The sequence below is a fragment of the Dreissena polymorpha genome, chromosome 2, assembly GCF_020536995.1.
Source record: "Dreissena polymorpha isolate Duluth1 chromosome 2, UMN_Dpol_1.0, whole genome shotgun sequence".
Classification (NCBI taxonomy): Eukaryota; Metazoa; Mollusca; class Bivalvia; order Myida; family Dreissenidae; genus Dreissena; species Dreissena polymorpha.
In genome coordinates, this window is record NC_068356.1 from 44,174,214 (window position 1) to 44,199,736 (window position 25,523).

Genomic DNA, 25,523 nt, shown 5'->3' on the forward strand with positions numbered 1-25,523 from the left:
AATAAACATAGGTGACAGTCATTTGTAATATATTAGTCTGCTGTATCTTTGTCTTAGTATGCCAAACATTTCAACGTATATAATAAGACCACATGGAAAAAAACACCAGACTTGAGAAAACAAAGTGCTTAACTAAAATACCAAACTGTATGTTTTACAAAAGTCAATTTATTACCGGCAGTAATAGAGATGCACACCTAGGTATTTAAAAGAGAACATCAGTGATATCAAATATTCTGTCGCTATAAATATTATCTAGAATATCATTTAAGAAAAAGAAACATAAATTACTACTGGTCGGGTCTTCTTTTTTGTTTCTTACATAACATCAATTAACAAACGTACGTCTCTCAATGGATAGTTGATAACTAATCTTCAGAAGTGTCATAAACATGCCACTCACCGCAGGCGTCTTATCTTTAGAATAAGGCCCATAATCTGGTGCTGTTGCATAATGCATTTTAATAATTAGATAACGGTCGTCACAGTGTGTGTTGTTTATAGTTATAACAACAAATACCATTACAGTTTCCATCGTACGTTTAGTAGGGGACCTATACAAACACAATAAGTATAAATGTGCGACATGAGCAAAATAAGAGATAGTAGTAATTAAAATAATGACCTTAACCAGACAATTAATGTTAGATATATCATTGGAATTCGAAGAACTTAATTAGAAGTAGCCGCAACTAAAATTTCTATTTAAATATCTTGTTGTTTCGCTCTAATCTAATGGCGTTTTTTTCCTTGGTGTATTACATCACAGTACGGCCAGTCTTCGTCGCGGATTACGTAATTAGACCATTAATATAAATACTAACATTTTGAAAGATTAAGAATTTCCTTTCTATTTGGAGTTCTCATTCACTTGTTGAATTTATTTGAAGTTGGCCATCGTTGAAAATAAGATTTAAAATAAAATTTCGCAATATCTTTGTAAATCGTACCATACGTAAATTAAGCCAATCTGTTCGAGTAATGATTTAATTTGGTGTGCCATGTTTCTGTCGTTGTAGGTGGCGTTATTTTCTGTGATACTGAATATATAAGGATAAAGCATACGATTAAAAATTAAAAAAAATTAATTTTATTGCATCAATTGTAATGATTCCGTCAATATTCGAGTTTATTTTGTCGATGATACATATATAACGATGTTGACGATTCAATCCATTCAGCATTATACTGATCTCGCAATGTTATTTTTAATAAAGGAATGAATTTGTCGATATTAATAGATTCAGAGATAAGCCATACATCTCCAAATCATGCATGGTAAAGTATATCGCCAACTTTTGATAACCAATTCACTTTAACAATTTCTGAAATATCGTCCAATGAATAAAGGGAATCGACCAACTTCCGCATACAATGACAATGAATTAGTTGACAGTTTACCATTCAAGAATCTTTTACAAAATTTTCAGTGAACACGTTTAATAATATATGCAGTTATAAACTCCCATACTTAACAATCTATTAATTGCTCTTTTTAAAAGATATTTCTTGTTATATTTAGTTGTTTTTCATATTCGGTTTTAATGATTATAAAGCATTTTTGTTGTTGTCTATACTATACATGTAGTAATTGGTGAAATCATGTTCAACGTTTTATTAATTGAGAACTCTGAATGTTAAACAACTACCTGTATCACCAAGTACGCTGACCGATTGTAAAGTAAACAGTGTTATCGTAAACGAACATCCGGCTGATAAATTACCGTCTCGCATACACACTTATTATTGCCAACTGATTAGAGACTGTGATCAGACTACGTATGTGGCATGCTCTGTAAACAATATTGATTCCAATGTTCTTCATACAAGCAATCATCCAATTAATATGTGCATTTCATATAACTTTTATTGCGAACTTGGGAAATAAAGAAACAAAGACCAGGTAAGAAAATTATTTTTGTGAATGCATTGACGTTTTAGTACAAATGCAATTAATACATGTTAAAATAACAACAAGTTGCATGAAAATACCTTGTTTTAACTTACAAAGTACATGTCTTATCTATATACGTTAGTACATTTATATATATAAGGGGTAAGCGTTCAATGAAAAGTAAAACAAAAAGAAACGATGATGCCAGTGTAACATCTATTTATTTTTAGAGGTTTTTCACGTCCCATATAATGTTAAACAATAGCTAATTCACTAGAGGACGCTTTAAACGCACCAGTTGTATAATGCTTTATAAAAGCTGCATTTTACTCATTGACCGATCGCGCTCTGACACTGTTAAGCCACGTACGGGTGTGTTTGTTTTTGTACTGTACTTTTGCATTGAAGTATTCGATAATACTGATTTTGTTTTACATATAATTCGTTTTTCAGGACAATATCAACGACCTTAACATGTCTATTTTTTTATATTGTATTGACAGATTGTGCGTGCAATAAAGCGGTTGCATACTGCTTGATCACAGTATTAGCTATTGAACACAAGCTCTTATTGAACGTGCAATATATGTTTAACATGTACTATGTTCTATTTAGTTTAATTGTACAATACAAGCAGTATATTTGTATTTTACTAATGAGTTGTGTGTACTGGTAAAGGAATGGACGTGCAGTGAAATGTTTTTGTATTTAGTACAATGAAGAGTGATACCTTTATTGCAAAATAGTTTATAGATATGACTTATGAACATTTAAAGGTTTTATAAAAACACTTGTACATAAAACACAAAGTTTTATTCCAACACAATGCAGTTTGTGAAAAAACCAAAGACGATAAAGACTGATTCTATAATTGTATTCATTTGCGAAACAAATACATCACCAAGCTAGTGTAATATCAAATGCGCATTTACTTTTATAATTGTGCAGATAGCAGAAGGTGGTCCCTGACGTGATAAGTCGGGTCATGAATGTATCCAATGTTACAGCGGCCTTTACAATCGAATCGTCACTCTCTTGTAAGAACTTGTTTATGTGGATTTAACGTAGACGTTCTTAGTATAGGAGTATGTTCAGTTCACCTAGAGGTTGTAAGTACTGTTGAATGTGCAATTTACCGAAAATTGAATGTACTGGTTTATGTTCACCTAACGGAGACGCAATAAATACGTGTGTATGTGCACTTAACGTATACGTTATAAGAACTGGTGTATGTGAAGTGCACGCAGAAGTTGTAAGTACTGGTGTAAATGCAATTGACATAGGAATTGCACGTACTGGTGTGTGTACAGTGCATTTAGACAATTTACGTACTTGAGTACAGTTTGAAGAAGTTGTAAGTACTGGTGAATGTGCAATTTACGCAGAAGTTTCAAATTATCTTGCATGAGAACTTTACGTAGACGTTGTAGTTACTGTTGTATGTACAGCTGTCAGGCAAACTTTGTAATAATTTGGGTATGTGCACTTCACGTAGAATTTCTAAATACTGGTGAATTTGCAATTTCCGTAGCAGTTATTAGTACTGTTATGTACGGAATTCACGCAGAAGTTGCAAAGATTTTGAATGTGCAGTGCGCGTTGAATATGCAAGTTCTTGTGTATGTGCAGTTCAATCAGAAGTTGTTATCCTACAATACCGAAATAACTTCTGATTTCACACATGTTTTGTATTGTTTGCTTTGCAGATAGAAATAATAGGAGAATTGATAATCTGACAAACACTTATGCAGTCAAAATATAAGTGTTAATCACGATATACCCGTTGATGTATTCATTTTGAATTGCGAAACCGATAACATTAAATACGATTAAAGATATAAGTATTTAATACACAGACACGTGCTTGATTAGTTAATAAGATTTTCATATATTTAAAAATTTCCGTCACCAAATATTGCTGCTGCTTCCTGTATTTGCACGATGATGATCTGAAATATTAACAATATGATGCTATATTCTTAAATCATTGTGAAAAAAGAAGGGATGTAGTTGACACTTGTTCGTAATTTCACTCATCGTTCCTCAAAAAGTAATAACAGTTAAACTAATTTTATTATCGGTATTTTCTCGTGATCTCAGTTGTTCAAGCGGTATCGGTCTGCAAAGCTGCAAAGTTAACGCGGAGTTTTACACATACACATACGCACACAAATCGTACTTGCAAAACAATCGTTCTCTTCATGCATGTATGTTTTTAATATAAACTTACATTAAAATTTACGACAATTTTGAGCGATCAACAACAATTAATGGATTTGCGCTGAACAACTTACAATTATTATATCGGTTAATGTAGTTGGGATTAAATGTAGTTGTCGACCCCACGTTAAACGTGTACTCTTATTGCGTTATTAGCAACGTTGGTCTGTGAACAATTTAATATGGGTATGCCTGTTCATAATTTTTCATGCATTTTCTTTAAAAGATACAGCACTTCAAACGATGCAGTGATCAACGAAAGCCATAGAAGCGATTACAAAAATGCAAATGTGACTAAATCTGTATTTCTGTTTTGTTTTCAGCAACGTCGACATATTTACGGTTTAAGTAGTTATAGATGGAAATACGTATTTGAAAAAAAAAGTCTACTTTAAAGCATCACTATATACTCTATCAAAAGTCAAATTGGCAATGTTATCAAATATATGAAACGTGAGCAAGATTGTCCTATATTAGATTGTATGCATCATCTCGCGATTCATTGATAACGCCCATGAGATATATATATACAAAGTCCACAAGTACGCACCCCAAATAAGTAGAACGACACCACTGGATACATCAACGACAGGTAATACAAATATTTTTTTCTCTATATCAATATGTTGCAGATATTAGGTTATATTTCTGTTGCATTTATAATCTTATTACTTTGTTTCTGTACTTGCATCCTTTTTTATTGTAATGTAACGTGTAACCTTTGTATAAACTCTAACAAGGTAAAATAACGCAACAAATATGTATAAAATGCATTGCATTGAATTGATTTTACCATTAAAAAGACAGCGCCCGTATTGGATAATCCACAAACATGATATTTTCTTCATCAACTCACTAAGCATTAAAAGATAGCCGTAAATATTTCATTAACATGTTGCCAAATCATGTCGTTGCAAACCCGAACTGAAACGACGTTTCTTTTAATTCGCCAAAAGCGACCGTACGTTCTCGTTTTTTTTGCGTTTTGAGAAAAATCACATCGGAATTCGTAAAGTTGCAACAAACGTTATACGCAAGCTTATATATTAAAGTAGTGTAGTGCGCTTTATATGTACCCACTTATTCAACGATTGCGCGGCCTTTCAAATGGTTTAAAAAGACTGGAGCTTCTTTGACTGTTGTACTGCGTTTTTCGTAATTTTGATCGTCTTTTAACTTTGTGTAATATCTATGTAATGTTATGATATCCTCTGGTTGAGGCTCCATTGGTACATACGTAATTTTCTTATTGACAATTTTCTTTGCGCAGATGTGTCCGTTCTTTTGAAACACATCTTTCTTTTTGTTTTCTGAGGAAACAGTGAACAACTGATTCACTGTGGTACCAGACGATGAATCCCATGCACCACAGTCGTCTGGTATATCAACTTGTGTGTCACTTTCGTTCTGCACTACAAAGTATACATCACTTTTAGCACCTATTGGGATACTTTATACCGGCACATCCGCGTTCATCATTGTAACTAGGAGTTTGTCATTGTCCAGAAAACGTTTACTTTCTAGTTTTTGCCCGACCTCCGGTTTATTTAGTAAATCAGTGGAACTTTCCGCTAAATTTTCATCACCGCTTACAGTCTGATGACGGTTAATTCCCATGAAGTAATTAAACTAAACTCCGAGCCATCTAAGGTCCGGCACTGGACCCAAACATAATCCAATTCCATATCTGACCACACTTTCAGTTCATTTTCAGACATGTTTTGGCATTTAATATGAAACCAAGATCTACACGTAGAACAATACAGACAAAACACTGAACATTTTCCTTTACACGTACCGCACGGGTATCTAGAACCAAGAGCCTAACTTAAGCCAGCCATATCTATTGCACAATATTATCTTTAATTGTACACGGATAAAAGTTTTATAAAGCAGTTTAGTTAAGCACTTTAATTTATCAAGTCTGTTGTTTATTTCCATGTGGTTTTATTATATACGTTGAACTTTTTGGCATACTTAGACAACGATACTGCAGACACACATATTACAAATGACCGTCTTTGTTGACACTTAGCAGATGACACTTTTATTGCCATGCGATGTAAGGGCCCCCAGTGGTCTGATCTGGCTAATATCCCTTATTAGCTCCCTTGAAGGTATGAAAGTAGAAACGGTATCAAGACTGATAAATCAACATAACAGACCAGAACCTGTCATTTACAGGGTTTTCATGGTCTTAAAAAAGTTGTCGCAACTTTTACGGATTATGAGCGACTTCAACTAAGTTTTTTAACTACATAGTCATTTTATTCAATAATTGATCCGTAAACATATGTATTTTATTCTCTTTTCAATGAAATAAAAAACATTTTCACAAGACAGAGTCATTTTATGATAAATTATAAATGTATGTAAGAAACAGAAAATTGGAAAGTGCTGCCTTTTTTTTGGAAAACTTCATGGCTGTGGCTGTTCCCCTGCTGTTATCTGGTGGTCTTAACAAAGTAGAACAAAAATATTACATTGCTTTAAAAGAAAATAAACAAGATTTTGCATTTCCCTACATGTTTTTGTAACTTGGAAGCATTTTCAGGTTTTTTAATTCAATCATTGTTTAAAGCATTTTTAGGTTGAAAGAGATTATGTAAAGCCACGATTGCAAGGTAATTAAAAATGTTGTATCTGAATATATTACAATTCTTTTAATTTCTAATTACCTAATAATTACTTTAATGACAGAACACCGTACATTAAAACGCATATATATGATCGTGCGGTTCATAATGTGACAAAACATTCAGTATTTGGGTAAGTCGCAAGCGTATTTGGGTAGGTCTCGTGCGTATTTGGTTAAGAATATGGGTACGTGGGATTGTACTAGCACAAGCTGACTGTAATAATTATACGTATTATTTCAAGTTGTCTCATTTTATAAAACTTTAAAACATATTACTTTTCATTCAAAATATCTGTTTTAAAATATTTGGGTACGTCTGGAGAGTATTTGGGTATTTCCGCGGTGATGGCATATCTTTAAAATGACATGCCTAATTGCTGTTCTTCAACAGAATTGTATTTCTCCTTAAGAGGATTTTTAAATAAATATAAGAGTTACTACTACTTTTAATACTAATTCCGAAAATTATGCGTATGATTTTTAGGTTCAGTATGTACATGAGGGTCAGTGGAAACACGTTTCTCTCTTAATGTTAAAATTGAAAATAATTTAAAAATATAAATATGTATCAGAATATTTGTATAAAGTAACAATCCAACTTTTCCAACTAAATTTATAATTTTTTTTAGACCAACAGAAAATTTATTTAAAACGAACTATTTACCGCGAGATTACCGATGACGCCATTTTTCAAGATGGCGGCAGTGGTTATACATTAGGACACTCATTTTAAAGCGGTTGTTGTGTTTTGAAACCCAACTTTGATTGTAATTCATGTCCAAAAGTGCATTTTATTGAGAACTATTTAAACAATCTGTAAGGCTGACAGATTATGCAAAAATTGGGTGTCAATTGCTGCGAGTTAGGGGTAAACAGTATACGTAACCGGCCATTTCTGACTTCTATTCAGCACAAAATCATTATTTTCAATTCTTAAGATACAACGTTTTTCTTGAAATTGCTTCACTTGATTAAAAATGTCCAAAAATATGGACAAACATGCCGTTATGAGTCAAATTCATGAGTATTTGGGTATTTTGGGCGTATTTGGGTGTTTTTGGGTAAATCGTGCTGCCGGTTTATATGGACTACCCTTCCCCCAGCTTCTACTTCGTCCGGAACCCTCATAATTGTCCATTTGTTATACACAATAACAAAACAAAAAAAGTTGGTGGAATTTTTATGTCATCGACATTCAAGAAACGAAATGTATTGACGTTTGATGGAAATACATTTCAAAATAACGCGTAACTTTGGCAAAATGCTATCGACTGACATGTGCGCCGCCATGACGATTCTGTGCGGGTAAAGTTTTCCGCAAAACCTTCACCTACGAGGTTACATTCCACAAGGATGATTGCGATTCCGTCCAATGAAACCCTTCGTTTCAAATCGGTATGACTGAATAGCGGGAAGTGCTTCTTTCCGTTTTCAGCTTTTGTATTGATGAGGCCTTTTCCTTCGACTTAAAGCACTTTAAGCGGGATTTAGCCATCTACGCCTTTCAGTCACGCCTGTTCAAAATATTTCTCGTGATGCATATTATAGGACACATATATGAAAAGTTTACAACAAACATATTGAATTATTGCACACAAATATGTAAGTTTATAACACACACATATTTTGATAATTATACAACACACATATCAGAATTATACCACATGTACATCAAAATATTGCATTCATATTATGAACTTTTATAACATATATATGAAAATATCGAACATAAATATGAAATTTTACAACATATATTTGTTATGCAATACATATATCGGATTTGACCATAGATATATATAGTGACTGGTGGACATAAAAATGGAAATATAGAACATATATATTCAATTATACCACATAAATATGGAAACATTGAATTTTTGCAACGTTTGACACGCCATAGTTATTGAAGTTTGTGCTTAAACATACAAAAGTATGTTTATTGCATATTGCATCGATAGTGCGCATGTATATAGCAGTAATTAATGTATATTCAATGTGTAACGGTTTAAATACTACTGCTGATTTCCCTGCGTCCGCTAAACATTATATTTATAATGATGTGACATTTCTGCATTTCGTCCGATCCATATGATAATTCGTCAGCGCACAACTAATATTGGGTAATATAAATCTCACAGTGAGTTTACTCCTGTAAAGGAGAATATAAACAACCAAATTAAAGCTTTAATACTACTGCTGTGTTTACATCTTGAATGCCTAATTGCTATACATACACTTATTGTAAAATGTACATGAAGTATATATATAGCAATTAGGCATTCAATGTGTCCGAAATATTTTTGTCCGAAATGTCGACGAGTAATAATTTCTAAGCAAAATACTTGTTTTGATTAAATCATCTCGCATAAATGTTTACTTACCATACAGTGTAACGCACACTTGATGATTGTTATATGATCGGAACGAAACATCGATTGTGTTTTCCTCATCTATAAGGTATTAACTGGAGATATCTTTTTTCGCTTCTTTTTGTAATTGATAAACTAATTCCAACTCCCATATAAAAATTATAAAAATTCCTACTTTCAAGGCATTTTCATGCCTTTCCTATGTATCAATTTTGTTATCAAGTCTAGCATCATTTTAAAAATATATATGTCTTCTTCCAATAATGGCAGTAAAGCATATACAGTCTCTAAAAAAGTAACATTCGTCAAGATGCAAAACATGGTTTCGGCAGTGAGATATCGACAAGAGTACCGTACTTCAATTAACGAAGCCCAAACGTTCATCTTTAAACGTTGTCCCCATGTAAATGCAACAAAATATTGCGAAACACATAGGATGCCGGAAATAACCACCAAAGTCATGGGTGCGATCAAGACATGCATTTTAAACCAGAAGATACAAAGACCTCTTTAGGGACCACGGGGTAATACACAATAATTTATTGTAATGTGACCTAAAATAAAAGTGCGGTTCCCGCGAAATACCCGCCAAAGAATCAAAACCTACGTTATTTTATGTATCATTCGATTGGATCCTGCCATTAAGTGGTTAAATATCCTGATTTCTTACATTTAACGTTCAGTTCGATTTTAAAGAATTTAAAATTTATCCCGACATAGGCTGTGAAAACGCTCATGTCTTGGACTAAATAGGCTTAAAAGCTTCACAAGTTATGGGAAATATGTCTTAATAAACAGGTATGTATATGTTCTGTCAAAAGTTTTAGTCACTAGATCATCAAATAATGCTTCTGTGTCAAGCGTAAAAAAGTCGCGTAATTAAGCTTAGTGTTATACTGGTAAGCTGCTTACATGTAACCGTTTGTAGCTACAGGTATGTTTATTAATATCGTAACTGACTTTTACATCATTCACTTTGAGTATTGTAAACATATAAAACGGAATAAAAGTCATCAGATAAACGAATTATCCCTGCTACTTTTGTTTCCTATAAGGCAAGAATGAAGCGGGCATAGTCTACTTTCGATTTCAATTGATTAACATACCCGTAACCTTGGGGGAGGGGGGTGGGGGTTGGATGCGTTCGCACCCAATATTTTGACAAGTAAAAAAATGTGTACTATAAGTTGCACCCAACTTTATTCGACGCAAAAACGGCTATTTATCTTTTCTCTGAATCCAGTGAGTCTTCGTATTTAAGCGTTACAATAATGTTGAATTCAATAGGCTATCGACAGTTCACCATATAATTAAATTTTTCTATGAAGTCATTTCCAAGATAGACCGTGATTTTTATTTACAATTTTTAACCGAAGAATTGCTGAAATCATTGAAGTTTTGACAGCAACATATGAGAAGATCTATGCTGTTATAACATTTGATCAGGTGAACCTTATTGTTAAATGTTCAATAATTGTGAAGGATCTTGAGCATAATGGGCAAATACGTCCTTTTTTCAATGTCCTGGTATACACTGTTAAGGACTTTGAGACCAAAGGGCCAGTAGTTTGTGGTTATAGGGTTTTTCTGAAGCCTTAAGTTTTATATGTTTCTTAAATTCGTTTAGAAAACAGATAACTAATTTGTTAAAAATAGTTGACAAAAGTAAAAGTAACCAGTTATACCATTTAGTTTCTGTTTAATATTCAGGGTGCAGAATCAGCCTGGTTTTCAGGTATTTACACACGGGCTGGACAGAATGTAAACACACCGTTCAGAACATTATTTTTACAAATATGTCACGTTAGTGAAATACATTTGCAAAAATCTGTAGTGCATAAAAGACAGTTTTTCTTGCAGTTTGTGCCGATTCTTGAGAATACGTCTGAAATCGGTGACTAAAATTCAATTTGCGTGAAGGATATTTGTGCAGTATAAAAAAAAAATTTGAAAAAAGAACACATGACATATGCAGCTTAAAAATCTTTATTTTATGCACTAGTTGCAATTCTTAAGAAAACTGTATTACAAAGTTATTAGGAAAAAAGCAGCACTTACCGGTGTGTTGACTTCCATTAATAAAGTCACATGATCCTGCACCCTGGTATTGATACAAATTAGAGATGACCCAGTTTTGTTAAACAGTGTTTGTTGTAAAATACACTATTAGCACGTTTAGAGCAATTCTAGGCCTCTGGTACTATCCATAATAGCAGACAAACAATTGTTTAGAAAAAAGTAAAATATTTCCTTTTTATTTGCTCAACTAATGAATGGTACAATTTTTGAATGGTAAAATACACTACTTTTATCAAGATTCCAATAAATAATGATATTTTATATCGTTCTTCATGTGTGTTTTTTTCCTTCTTTGTGACCCGCCGAAAAACGACCTTTTCCTCTCGGATTTTTTTCCCCTCAGCAGGTTAATTTTCCCCTAGATTTCATCACCCCCCCCCAATTTTTTTTTTACCTTTAAATATATAAATTAACATGATCCAGTGTAGAATATAGAAAACTATAAAAAATATTGCATAATTAAATTATCTGTTGCCTTGAATTTGTTTTAAAAACAGTAAAATATTTTAAATTGATTATTTAAGACTTTCTTTTTGTTCCCCAGATCCGGCGTTTTGCGCGATTTTTTCCCAAAAATCCGGCGTTTCGTTCAATTTTCTTCCCCTCAAAAAAGGCTTGGCCCTTTTCCCAAAATCAGATTAAAAAAACTCTGTTCTTATTGTTGATTTAACTTTTTATAAATGTGTTGTTGCATATGTTAACAAAGTATGTGCGCGCATAATTAGTGTCGGGTTAAACGCCGTATAATATAATGTATTTCCGTGACTGGTCGATAAAGGTGGTAAATGAAAAAAGGTAATGGGAAATACATGTATGTTATATCATATACATGTCGATTAGTCACTGAGTATGTTCAATGAAAGGGAAATTTCATATAAAAATGCTGTACAACTCCAGTCTCTAAATACAGATAAAAAGTCACCAGAATGCAGTGTTTTACGTTTCATTTTCAAAATGTTTCTAGGGGGAAGGACCCGATTGCAGGAGGGGAACACCACTTCGTTGCTCAATTACATTCGTTGATGGGAAAATTCGCACCCCCCTGTTCAAAACCCTGGCTACGGGCCTGATTAATGAAAAATAGATTTACATATGTGTTTTGTTGGATTAAAATTTGTATTTCATTAACATAGACGTTTAGTGCGATTTGTTATAAAAACAACCTTAATTTTAGAAAAAACATTAGGAAACACCTACAGCAAACAATTTTCACTACTATTTTTGTGGGATCAATAATGCATAGAACACCTCAGAAAATTGAAATATCACAATATTTTGCACAGTTGCACATGCGTACAGTCAACAATAAATGGATGACTCTCTAGTACTCAGGTTTGGTTTCACTGTTCACAGTTTTAAGTGTCATAATCAGCAGTATTGCTGCTTGCTTTGAACTGTTATACTCTCAGGTCAGTTATGAAAAGAAGTCGGATCTAAGTGTAAAGTTAAAAGTTCACATTAAACAGGTTTAAAGAACAGTACAATGTTTTACATTTACCGAATCAATGTGATAACCGTATTTTAAATCAACTTTGATGCAGTGCTTTGTCAAATTGTTACCTAGGTGGTGACTGCCCTTTAAAAAGTTTTCTTTGCATGTTTGTGGAACTAGATAAAACCTCTAGTCTATTTGCAATAAAAAGCCAAGCGAATTAAGTGGATTTTTTTTATAACATTAAAACAGAATATGTTAACAATTGTTACTTAATTCGTCACAGTGTGCTATTTAACTAGCAGAGTTTCAAACGTTGTTTAATAGATTTGGCGGAAGTTTTGGATTTTGGGAGTTAAGTCGAATCGTATTTGTTTTGTTGAATAAATGGCACAACAATTAATAAATCTTCAGTTATGTATAAAGAACGATAAACTGTTTATGAAATGTTGAATGTTTTGTAGCCATATTTGCTATGGAGACGATTAAGTTAGTTTTGCAGACTGATGTACTGTTCATCTTCTATTATAAGAACCAATCAATACTTGCATATCAATGTAGATTTCATGCATCATGTACAAGTCATTTTCTGAAAATCTGAAGAGAGTGAAAGTATTGTTTTTATAAATGAAACATTGGTTTGTATTGACCGTAAATGTTCAAAATTATTTATATTTAGTATCGTCTGTGGACGTTGGTTTGGTTCTAATTTGTTTAACAATTCTTATGAAAATAAATATTCTTATTTTCAATGTTTAAAGAAAGGTTCGTTTACGAAATCATCTACGGTATTTAACTGTTTAACCTACTTCTACATGTTGACGGACCTATACGATCAAGGTTTTGACAGATGACATGTGCTTACCTAAATTTTGGATGTTATAATACATAGGGAGTTCGATGTTTGGGGCTAGATTGGGCAATAAAGCAAACACCCATATTAAAGATTGACTGGATATATGAACTGCAGGCGCTAGGGTTACTGTGAATTGATCTGGTTTATTCGCCAATTAACTATTCCAATCTATATTGCATAGAAACATATAGATAAATGATACGACAGGCGTTTACAAGCATGTATGATCTTTTTTGCAAGAATGCCTTTTTGCATTTACTGAAAAATACACTGATCAGAAATTATGCGGCTCCCCGGTCGCTCGGATTTTAAATTTCAAGCGCCAAGGTGAAGGGCCATAAAAAGCCTGTGGAAAAGACTGTTGTAAATATTACAATATATCTTTTGAATTAGGCACAAAGTCTGAATTAACAACCACCGGAATCCTATTTCAAAATACTTTCGGAATATACTATTTACTTATTAATTTATCATCTACATGTATAACCATTGTCTGAGATTTAATGGAAAAAGCAGCTAAAGGATTGGATGCGAAAAAACTTTGGGGAGGGGGGGGTCCTAATTGTTTTTATAAACTTACGAAGCTGTAAATCTTTTAGTGTGAATTTTTTTAAGTGCATTTCAATAAGCTTATTGTCTACAATTATCGGATTGATCAAACTATATACTAGTGTATATGGCATTGTCATTACATTTGTCCGAAATGTTTTCGTCCTAAATGTCGACGAGTAATAATTCCTAAGCTAAATACTTGTTTCGATTAAATCAACTCGCATAATTTTCTATTTAACATACAGTTTGACACACAATTGATGATTGGTATATGATCGGAAAGAAAAATTGACTGTGCTTTCCTCATATATAAGGTATTTACTAAAGATGTCATTTTTCGCTTCTTTTTGTTGTTGATAAAGGTTGGATTACACTAATTCCAAAGCCCGTATAGTCCAATTATAAAAATGCCAACTTTCAAAGCATTTTAATGCCTTTCCATTGTATCAAATGTTGCAAGTCTTGTGTCATTGTTAAAAATATACTTGTTTTCTTCCAATGATTGCAGTTAAAAATATACAGTCTCCCAACTTCTAAGAAAGTAACATTCGTCCAAATGCAAAACATGGTTTCGGCATTGAGATTTCGACAGAAGTACCGTACTTTAATAAACAAAGCACAAACTTTCATCTGGCAACGTTGTCCACATTAAAATGCACCAAATGTTGCAGACGCACAAAGGATGGGATGCCGGAAATAACCACAAAAGGCATGGGTGCGATCAAAACATTTCTTTTAAACCAGAAGATACAAAAACCTCTTTAGGGTCCACTGAGGACACATAATAATTTATTGTAATGTAACCTTAAATAAAGTTGCGGATCCCGCGAAATATCCGCCAACGAATCAAAACCTACGTTATTTTTCTATATCATTTGATTGGATCCTACCAGAAGGTGGAGACGATGTCAGTATAGGTTATGGGGGCTGTCTTGACGGTCACGTGACCTGCCGCCAGTACAATGCTCTCAGATTTCTGATATCAGCAGCAGCACCGGCAGCATCGATATAGCATTATTTTATTTGTTATCTACAAACGCCCGTTTACTGTATTCACAATGGCATCGGACACAACCATCGGTAAGTAGATGGTTTATTTAAGCTTTGTATGCACGTTTCAATAATCAATGCGACCTATTAAGTGCATTACAATGTTAAAATAGCAACCTTTGTTTTACGCTTTTGTTTTGACAATTGCACAATAATGATTAAAATTGTTTACAGACGCTCTCTTGAATCTAATTTTATTAACGCAATGTCACAGTTATGCCAGCCCGGTATAATTATCAGCCAATCGAAACGCTAGTTGTCACGCGTTGCGCGTAAACATTGCCAAATATGGGACAATCTAATCATGGACTATTGTTTTACACTGATCAAATTGCCGAACAAACAAATCTATCCGAAAAGTTATTCATATTGACAAGTTTACATCAATATTTTTCTACAGGCCAGCACACAGACGAATACAGATATTTTGAAATAATCAAACACACATGTGTTTGTAATCAATTTTTCAGTTTGAAAGAAATTCATGGAATCGCTATTATAAGATAGATGTATCAGTGCATGTCGTAGGTTTAACGGTAATTCAACGTTAAAATGATATTTTAATTTCAGTTTGACGTTGGCCAAACGTTGAATCAATGTTGCTATCTAAAACAGCTATGGTTGAACCTTGTTTCAACCCCCCCCACCCATCCCTTCCCAAAAGAAGCACAACAACAGTGAGAATACAATAAACAAAAGTGAAATTAAGCCTTTTTTTGTTTCAGGCCTTTCCCCAGATGACGTCAAGTTGACAGTGAATGATCCAACCCTTTGGCCAAATGTGACTTATGAGGATTTGGTTGACGACATTGTAATGACCAAAGCATGTGATGGAAAAGCAATGAAATCGTTTCGATAACTGTACGCCTTCAACAATGGCTGGTTAGGGGACAAAATGTGGAGATCACACAACAACATTTAGTATCTAAAAGCCAAAGTGTCCCATCTCAACCAGGAATCGGCCGTGCAGATTACATGGATTGGGCGCCAATTGCAGATGATTCTATCATCCTCACAGGCTATTGTACATGTCCAGCAGGTACAGGCAAGAGCTGCAGCCACATATCGGCCATTATTTATGCTGTGGCATTAGCATGGAGCCATGTACTCGCAGGAAACACCTGTACAGACAAGGCTAGGCTGTGGGGTAGAGGTGCAGGGGCAGCTGTGCTGCATGAGGAGTTTGAGAACATTTACTTCGAAAGACCCAAGCCAGACGATGCAACAATAGTTTTAAAAAAGGTGACAGGAACCAAACTGCCAAACATAAGATCATTCCTTGAACACTCTGAGCTTCAAGATCATGTCAGTGAGTCGTGCACCAACAAGCTGTGGGCATGTGAAGGTACACTGCTCTAAAACATCTTAAGTGCCAAGGAAAAACCTGTGAATGTTATGAAGTGAGTGGACCACAGTGACCACAACATAGACCAAACCAGGCCAGTAAAGGAAGTGACTTGTCGGCCATGTGATGCATTTTATAAAAAATACATAAATCTGTCTGCTGAAGCAAAGAGGGGCATCAGCGAAGCTACCTCCTTGCAGTGCTCCACAATAAGGAGTGATGCTCGAAAGCTGCGGATTGCATCGAGTAAAGTCCATGCCCTTCCTAAAACAAGCCGTGCAGACCCAAACAAGTTTGTGACAAACCAGATCTACCCACGGTTTAAAGGGAACAGTGCCACTCAGCATGGGCAAAAGTATGAAGCTGAAGCCAGAGCTTGGTTTGAGCAGAACACTGGTGTAAAAGTGATTCAAACAGGTGTTGTCATCGACCAGACTGAACCATATCTTTCTGCAAGTCCAGATGGTCTTGTTAGCGAGGACACCATTTTTGAAATTAAGTGCCCAACAAAGTCCTTGAAGGAACTAATTTAAGGCGAAAAATATGATGTTGTGAACACCAAATCAGGGGATCACTGCCTGAACCCAAAAGGACGAAATGGCTATTACACACAAGTGCAGATAGCGATGTACTGCACTGCACGACAACACTGCAAATTTGTTGTGTGGACAAAATGTTAGAACCAAAATGGTTAGAATTCGAGAGTTTTACTTCAAACACCTGATAGTCCGTCTGGTTGATGAACATAATTTTAAGAGATTAATGATATCTGATGAATACAAACACTACTGTTGATGGCAGTTTTAGGCAAACACTGCACTGAGAAGAGCTGAGCAATTTCTAAATTTCTGTAAAACAGAGTAAACTATAATACAACAATAGGAGCTTTCCCATCAGGGTATACTCTGTTTGCAAGTAATGCGTGAATATAATGACATGCTTGTCATATAAACAAAGAAGATCTATTTCGGTTAATATATGCAAGTTATCATTAACATTTCTATTATACAAAATTTCAAAAGTTTCACTGTGACATCTTTAAAAGTTTGTGTACAACCAATTGATCATTTCCTGAATAATAAAATAATGATAACCATAACCACATGAGTACTAATTATCATTATAATTATTAATGGTAGAATAAATAATAAATATGAATTTAAATCACTAAAGCTATATTCTAATACTCAGTCAAATTAAAAGTTAAACTTGTCCATAGAATAGTAGATAAATACATGTAATATTATGAATATTTAATAATTTATTAGCTAAATTGGTTAGAATAAAACTTGATACAGTCATGTACTAGAACATATCGTCACATTGGTGCAAAATGGTACCATGTTACATTAAAATTAGTAGGCACATGATACCTTTTTGCACTAATGTGGCGAATTATATTGTGTCCAAATTGTCATTCTTCTTTTTCTGACTCATTCATTAGTTGCTCCTATATACAACATGCATTCTTGATTGTACTAAGGCTCTCTTCTTTGAAATCATGAAAAACATGTCTTCAATCCTCAGAAGTATTCTCTCTAATTAAGGAGACCTGCAAATTACAAAGAGCGGCAATCATTCGCATTTTCTTGTCAAGTTTTGTGGTCGATTTAATATTCAAAGTTGTATTTAATATTCGGTAGCATCTCGGTCTATTTATGGCGTTTTCCACATGTATTCGTACAGATGACATACGCATTGATGTAATGATTTCTTGTGCAGATAGCAGTGTTCTTCCTTTCATAAATGCTGGAATGTTCAATTTAACTTGTCTAGCACACAGTTCTTTGCCTAAAGTAAACCCGCGATCGGCCATAACTTCATCGCCAGGAAATAAGTATTCTAAGAAACCGGAAGAGTTAGTGATGAAATTACTAAGAATATAATTTCATGATGCTCTCCGGCCATATGCTTTTGACACAAACATTCTGCACCCATTTTGAGCAATAGCAACACGAAATTTGGCAGTATTATGACTTTTATAATCGCTGTAAGTCTGATTCAAGCTTTCAAAGTGAACGGTCGCTGGATAAAAACTTCAGTACAGTCAATAATGCATGTTGTCTTAGGATAAGTGTCTACAAATGATGAAGGCAATGTTCTTCTTATAAATGTTCTAGGTAGCCAAACTACACAGTCGCTCAACTTTACAGCCAAAATGTCAATCCATGTGTGAAATATGTTGGCGACTAATGGTCTTGAAATGTTGAAGCGCCTGCTAATAAAAAAAAATGTCAAACCTAGCCGCAGTCTCATCAAGACAGATCAAATTTGATCTTAAATGTTTAATTTGTAACTTAAAGCTTTACCAAATGGAATCATCATAGTTATTAGGGCCATAAGAACACTATAGTCAAGTCCTGTATAAAGCGTTCATCAGTGTCTGAAGAAATGTCATCAATGCTGAATTCTTGTATGGTTTGTTGAGTAGATGCATATTTAGTGGATTTATGATACGCATATGGATGGTCAAGTCTAATTAAATCATCAGTCTTGGCGTTGGCCACTACCATCTTAGGCACATTATTGCAAAACCTGGATATTTTAGACAGCACGTTGTTTTACACTCAATCTGTTCATTACTAATGTCATTTACATAATCCGATGGTATCATAGTGGCAGTAAACAAGGGCTCGGAGGGCTCCTACTTATTCTTGTCACCTTCAGGCATCAGCGCTCTTCCGACCAGCTGACGTCTTGGCTTTGGCGTCTTGGTCACTTCATAGCGCATGTTGACGGTAGGCAGAGGGTTTTTTAGTTGTTCGCGTAGCGAACACTAATGTTGTTGCTGAAAATTTCAAGTCGGTTCGGCTTATCTATGGAAAGCCTACTACCCGCCACACATGCCGTATCCGCGGGAGAAAGAGTTGTATAATTTATGCAAGAGGTTTGCGTTTTCCAATCATATTCATTCACAAATAGAAACATTACATAACTATCGTGTTAAATGTAATAGTTTCGAACGGAACTTACATAGAAAAGAATCAATAAACAATGCTTGCATTATACCTGTCGCGGAAGACATTGTTATGAATGATTAAATAGTCCACTTTCTGCTGCGTCTTCGTGACGTAATATTTTTGCTCAGCTCATTCATAATATGAGGTTATTAATAGATGCGGCTGCCGATAAACAAGGGAGAGTCCAATTGCACGAGTGATAACAACGCAATAGTATAAGGTTACGCTTGTTTATATTCTCAATTTATAAACGTTGAACATAAGTTCAACAATAACTTCAGGGATACGATAGACAACAACAAAAATGCTTCATAATCGCTAAAACCGAATATAACAAACAATTTAATATAACACGTTCGTGCTTCTACAGCGGGGATTTCCTGGAAATGTTGTTTTGTTCTCAAAAGATAGAGGCGATCTTTTGTATTTACGGGTGCTAACAACGCAATAGTAGAAGGTTAAGCTTGTTTATATTCACAGTTCTCAATTTATAAAACTTTTTACATGAGTTCACCAATTACTACAGGTATACTTTACACAACCTCTAAAATGCTTTAGTATCGATAAAACCGAAAACAACTAAATATAAAAAGAAATAAACGCTGACTTTGAAATAAAGTTTGCAATTTACTTTTCTAAATAAATAAATAAAAAGAAAAACAAAAGTTTAACTATTGCGTGTTTTTTCACTTGTAAGTTGCATATTCACCGCATGAAATGTGTGTTATCATTGTTAAACCACACATAAGTGAAAGAAGATAAAAAATATACTACGGAATTGCACATCATATGTGTCCTCACATGCCTAATTATGAGAATATTTCTTCACTATCGAAATATATCGTATGTTAATATTTGATTTAAACGCAGTTTTCTTTCGACACATTTAAATCACAATTTCGTAGCCGCGTCATGCGAAAATGGGTCTTATGCGTTTCGGCCAGCGTTTCTTAAACCCAACATGTGCATTTGCGCAGTCAGGTCAGAGGCGATGCTGTTCGCTTTTATATCGCTGAATATGCTATGGTCTCATTATGTTTCTCCTGACCAGACTGAGAGATGCGCAGGCTGAGTGGGCTATATAAATGATGGGCGCATATGAAATAATACCCATTTTCGCATAAAGAGAGTCATTAAACATCTCATTGCGAATTGTAAATGGCACATTTTATCACAATGCTTTTCGATACAAAATTGAATTCAAAATAGCAAACTCTTAAATAAGGGCAGCCTATCCAGGTGTTCAGGAACGATGTCAAGACGTGCTGACCGAGTAAGGCAAACACTGTGGTTGGATAATTAAACGATTTTCCCTCTTATCGTGACACTACATGTATACTTTTCGGTAATGATTGTTTTCTCATCTTGAAAGCAAAACTGAAATTCTGCGAGATGGGATTTACCGCGTAATTGTAACGGGGCCGCAATTTGTGTCGTTTAAACATACAGAGAGTAGTCCGGAGTTCATTACAATGATCAGTGCTAAATCCTTTGCGCTGAGCACAGACACAGTGATTAAGCCAAAGTTCAGAGGTTTTATCTCGAATCAGCCTTTGAAATATTCGAAAATATTCATGCGTGTCTGCTGGCGTTATGTAAAAGTCAATAAGATTAAAAGCTCGGTAAAACAGCTACGCCGAAAAGCGCATTAGTGCTCTATACCTATGTTTAGGTCAGAGTTGTTGACACCGTGTGAACTGCTACGGTAACAAGTAATACATAAACATCAATGTACGGTCAACAGGGCTGTCTTGATGACTACCTAGTTCGTGAGTAAAAGGTATTGCTCGCAGATTTATTTTTTATTTATTTTCATCATGATTTTATTAATATTTTGAATTTGTATATGATGTCAAAAATCAAAAGTTGTGTACAGGGAATTTTCATCATGAAATTATATTCTTAGCGAGATAGGTATTTGATATTCCAACAATATTCATTTAATATGATGGTGACAGCAAATTGTCTTTATATTCAGTTCTCATTTCCATTTTCATCATACTTTCTATGCTTTCAGAACGTCCAAAAAGGGACATGTTGTTGTTATTTTGTCTAAGTTATCTCTTTCAAATAAATAGGATGATAAAAAGTGCACACAAAGCTCGACCCGTGCGTTATGACACACTCTTTACACATTTGAATGGCGTGTGTTAATTTTAAACTTACGATACATTCTGAAAAATGAATTGCGTCTTAAATTATGCAATAGCGAACAACTTCAGTGCCTCCAGCGCTTTGATCTTCGTTGGAAGCCCTTCTAAAAAATGCAGGGCACAATACTGAAAATAGAAAATTCATACATCTGCCAGTATTTGAACTGATGCATGTAATAAAAAATAATTGTAATTCCCACCCCTGAACCCAACTTTTTGTTTGAGGGGGGGATGGGGCCCAAAAGGTAAAAAAACATTTTTTACTTTGGTAAAACTGTCCTCAATCAACCAATGAACTAATTCATTATAAAGTTCACCAAACAGCACTCGTTCCAAGATCGAAACAGTGTTAACAAAGCTGAATAACAATTTTGTCCGACCGAATTGCCATTCGCCAGAATACTCATCAAGTTTTTATTAAAGACTGACTGCTCAGGCCCAATTTCAGATTTATACGAGAAGTATGCAGATCTTTACTTAACAAAGTTAACTTACCTTCATGCATGGTTCTTACCACGGCTTTGCTTGCTGGATTGAAATCTTTCCTGTTGATAACACCCAACCACTCTCGTCTTCGCTCGGCGTTCGGTGGTAAACAATGGTACTTGAATGGAGCGAGGCATATACAATCCTCATTTGCTTCGCCATGTTCAGCACATATTGTATTTTTCCAACGATACAGGTCCCTCTGGTTATTGCTGCACCCAACTACGACACATTGTCTGCCCATACAGTTTTCGGAAGGCATAGCGGCTGGATAAGTTTTCGTGATTTCGGCGATATTGACTGATTGATTAGGGGGCACCGTAATGGCGGAAAAGGAGAGTTTCAGGGGCGATCACTTTGTCGACTTAATTTCTGAAATCTTCTCTAGGTGGTTAAATATCCTGATTGCTTACATTTAATGTTCGGTTCGGTTTAAAAAAATGTAAGTTTTCACGACATGTTTTGGACCAAATAGACGTAAAAGCTTCTCCAGCTATTAGTCCGGCAGAAAATAACATATACCCGACATTGTGGTGTATAGTAACCGTTAAAATGTTTTTTTAGGGAATATGTTACTGATGAAGAATCCAAATGATGCCGGGCTGGTGTCTTTGGGGATTTTGAGAAATCCCAATTGGCGTCCAAGATGGCCGCTGTTTTCAGCATGTTAACGTACATGTATATGGTGATATAATTATGACTTTATCCATTATTTTGTATATTTTCAGCTTAAATATAGTAATGTTTTGAGTATTAATATTGTTTAAGTGGTTCATTTGAAATTAAATTAAAGATTATACGCAAGAAGGCTGCCAATACGGTCGCTCATGCAAATAATTGCACTTAAAATTCTATTTCCACTACATTGGATCGAAATTTCATTCTATACAAACTAAAATAATAGTATATCTGAATGATATTTTGTAAATACCATTCAATAAAAGACTTTAAGTGTATTATTTTACCTTAACAAGAAGAGATTACTTACAATGAAACTAAGAAACCATAATTAACATACAAAAGTAATGCATAAAACGCTAGGTGCGAACATCATGTACACATTTTCGTTAAGCACCAATGATTTACAGCCGTTTGATTTACATTGGGTAAGCATGGACTACGCAAATGAATCAATTATAATGTTTAATTATGTTTCAAAAACATTAAATAACAGTTAACCAACGAAACTTCCAGTTGATGAGTGAAACGTGTTTAAAGATTACTTGTGGGGGTCAGTAGGAACGCGAATGGCAAATAATGGTTTGGAAGAGCTGCATGATTCACATTTGCTGGAATCCTCAAACTCCTAAATGGGAGAAATATCCACATAATGTACGGGCATTACGAATAGTGACAGAGGAATTGTTGCGCAAGGTCATGTGCCAGTCGCACGTCTAAATTGATGGTCATGATTTCTTATACTGATCCCGTGTGTCAGTGATTGGCCCTTAGACTGAAAGGCACATGATTATAGAGATAACTTTAAGTCGTCTATAAGACAAAATCTGAATAAATGCGATGTCTACGTAATGTTTGGCTGATACACATGGTTCAGCACCAAAAGTGTGGCGAGGTAAGGTAGACAATCCAATGTCTAAAGGGTGTCGATCTAACGGGTGACATGTCTGTACCACCACAAAATATTATACTAAGTGTCACTGAGAACAAACAACAGCTGTTTGGATGCAATTAGGTTGCTGGACAGTTTGGTATCGGTAAGGGAACATTTATTCAGATGCTGAACGCAGGCAACTCCATAAGACTTTAAGGTGATATGACAGCTTGTAAGAACGAAAATGTGAAGGAATATTTGTCTCAGGACGCTATTAAATACTGATATAGAGGAAACGTGTATTACCAGACATAACCTTTAAGAAACCAGGGTAGGGAAGTCGGATAAGTCCATGCCACTGCAAGCAAGCTTGCCGCCAACCACGGAAACATTCTATGCAAATGAGAAACGTGTTCACATACAGGCGTGTTTATGGAATCTCACATAAGATGCAGCCCCCCACCCGATCTAAATCCATGTGATTAACACACTTTTACCCATTACAGTAGCATCAAATGTTGATTAAGTTCCACTCATTTTGCTTAAAATAATAAAATAGGGGTGTATACGCGATAAAAGTGCGACTATCATGTACTATCTTTTTGCGCTTGTCAGAAGATTCAGGTTGACAAAATACAATTTAACAATGATCAGACAAAACATATGGATCGCCAATACTGCCTTATGATGGCACTGGTCTTTACCGGTATGTTCTGTGCATTAACTAAGTTGTTTTGTGTAAACTACATTTTGTCCTGTAGAAACATCATTTTGTTCTGTACATTTTTCAGTATGCTAAGTGCATTTGCAATATCGTTTTGTACTAACGACATTTTGTTAGGTGCATACATCATTTCCTTCTGTGCATTCGTCATTATGTTGTGTGAATTTACCAACCCGTTTTGTACTAACGACATTATGTTAGGTGCATACATCATTCCGTTCTGTGCATGTGTCATTATGTTGTGTGCATTTACTAACTCGTTCTGTATTAACGACATTTCATTTAGTGCATACATCGTTTCGTTGTGTGCATGTGTCATTATGACGTATGCATTTGTCATTATGTTGTGTGCATTTGTCATTATGTTGTGTGTATTTTTCATTATGTTGTGTGTATTTGTCATTATGCTGTGTGCATTTGTCATTATGTTGTGTGCATTTGTCATTATGGTGTGTGCATTTGCCATTATGTTGTGTGCATTTGTCATTATGTTGTGTGCATTTGTCATTATGTTGTGTGCATTTGTCTTTATGTTGTGTGCATTTGGCATTATGTTGTGTGCATTTGTTATTATGTTGTGTGCATTTGTCATAATGTTGTGTGCATTTGTCATTATGTTGTGTGCATTTGTCATTATGTTGTGCGCATTTGTAATTATGTTATGTGCATTTAGTAACTTGTTCTGTACTAACGGCAGTTCGTTCTGTGAATTTGTCATTATGTTGTGTGCATTTTGTTAGTACAAAACGATATTGCAAAAGCACATAGCATACTGAAAAATGTACAGAACGAAATGATGTTTCTACAGGTCAAAATGTAGTTTACAAAAAAACAACTTAGTAAATGCACAGAACATACCGGTAAAGACCAGTGCCATCAGAAGGCAGCATTGGCGTTCCATAAAAACAAGCCCATGAAGTAACTTGCTTTGTCCATGAGAAATTGGAAATGGAGAACAATGGTATATAGCGTGATGTAATTGTAGGTACTAAAGACAAACATGGGAACTGAAATAACCTTAGTGAACAAATGTGGAATTATGAGTTGTATGATGTTTCAATTGAAATATAATGTTCTTTAAGACATTTATGACACAGTAGTATTTTCATAACTCAAATAATACTTTTGACGAAGTTGCTGTTACTGTACACTCGCGTTATATAACTTTTCTCCAATGGTCAGGATTAGGTCGATATGTTCTTGTTAAACCATA

The 25,523-nt window shown here is 34.7% G+C and overlaps 1 protein-coding gene across 2 annotated transcripts in view; it reads left to right on the plus strand.

Moving 5' to 3' along the window:
* Positions 1-1,748: 1,748 nt before the first annotated feature.
* LOC127866838 (uncharacterized) overlaps positions 1,749-25,523 on the plus strand; it is a 57,795-nt gene continuing 34,020 nt past the window's right edge. Inside the window, exons 1-2 of one of the 2 annotated variants that reach the window (XM_052407671.1) lie at positions 1,749-1,903; positions 4,438-4,706. The gene's annotated coding sequence lies outside the window, so the exon portion shown is untranslated. The remainder of the gene's footprint in view (positions 1,904-4,437; positions 4,707-25,523) is intronic. The other variant, XM_052407670.1, reaches the window with a different exon arrangement.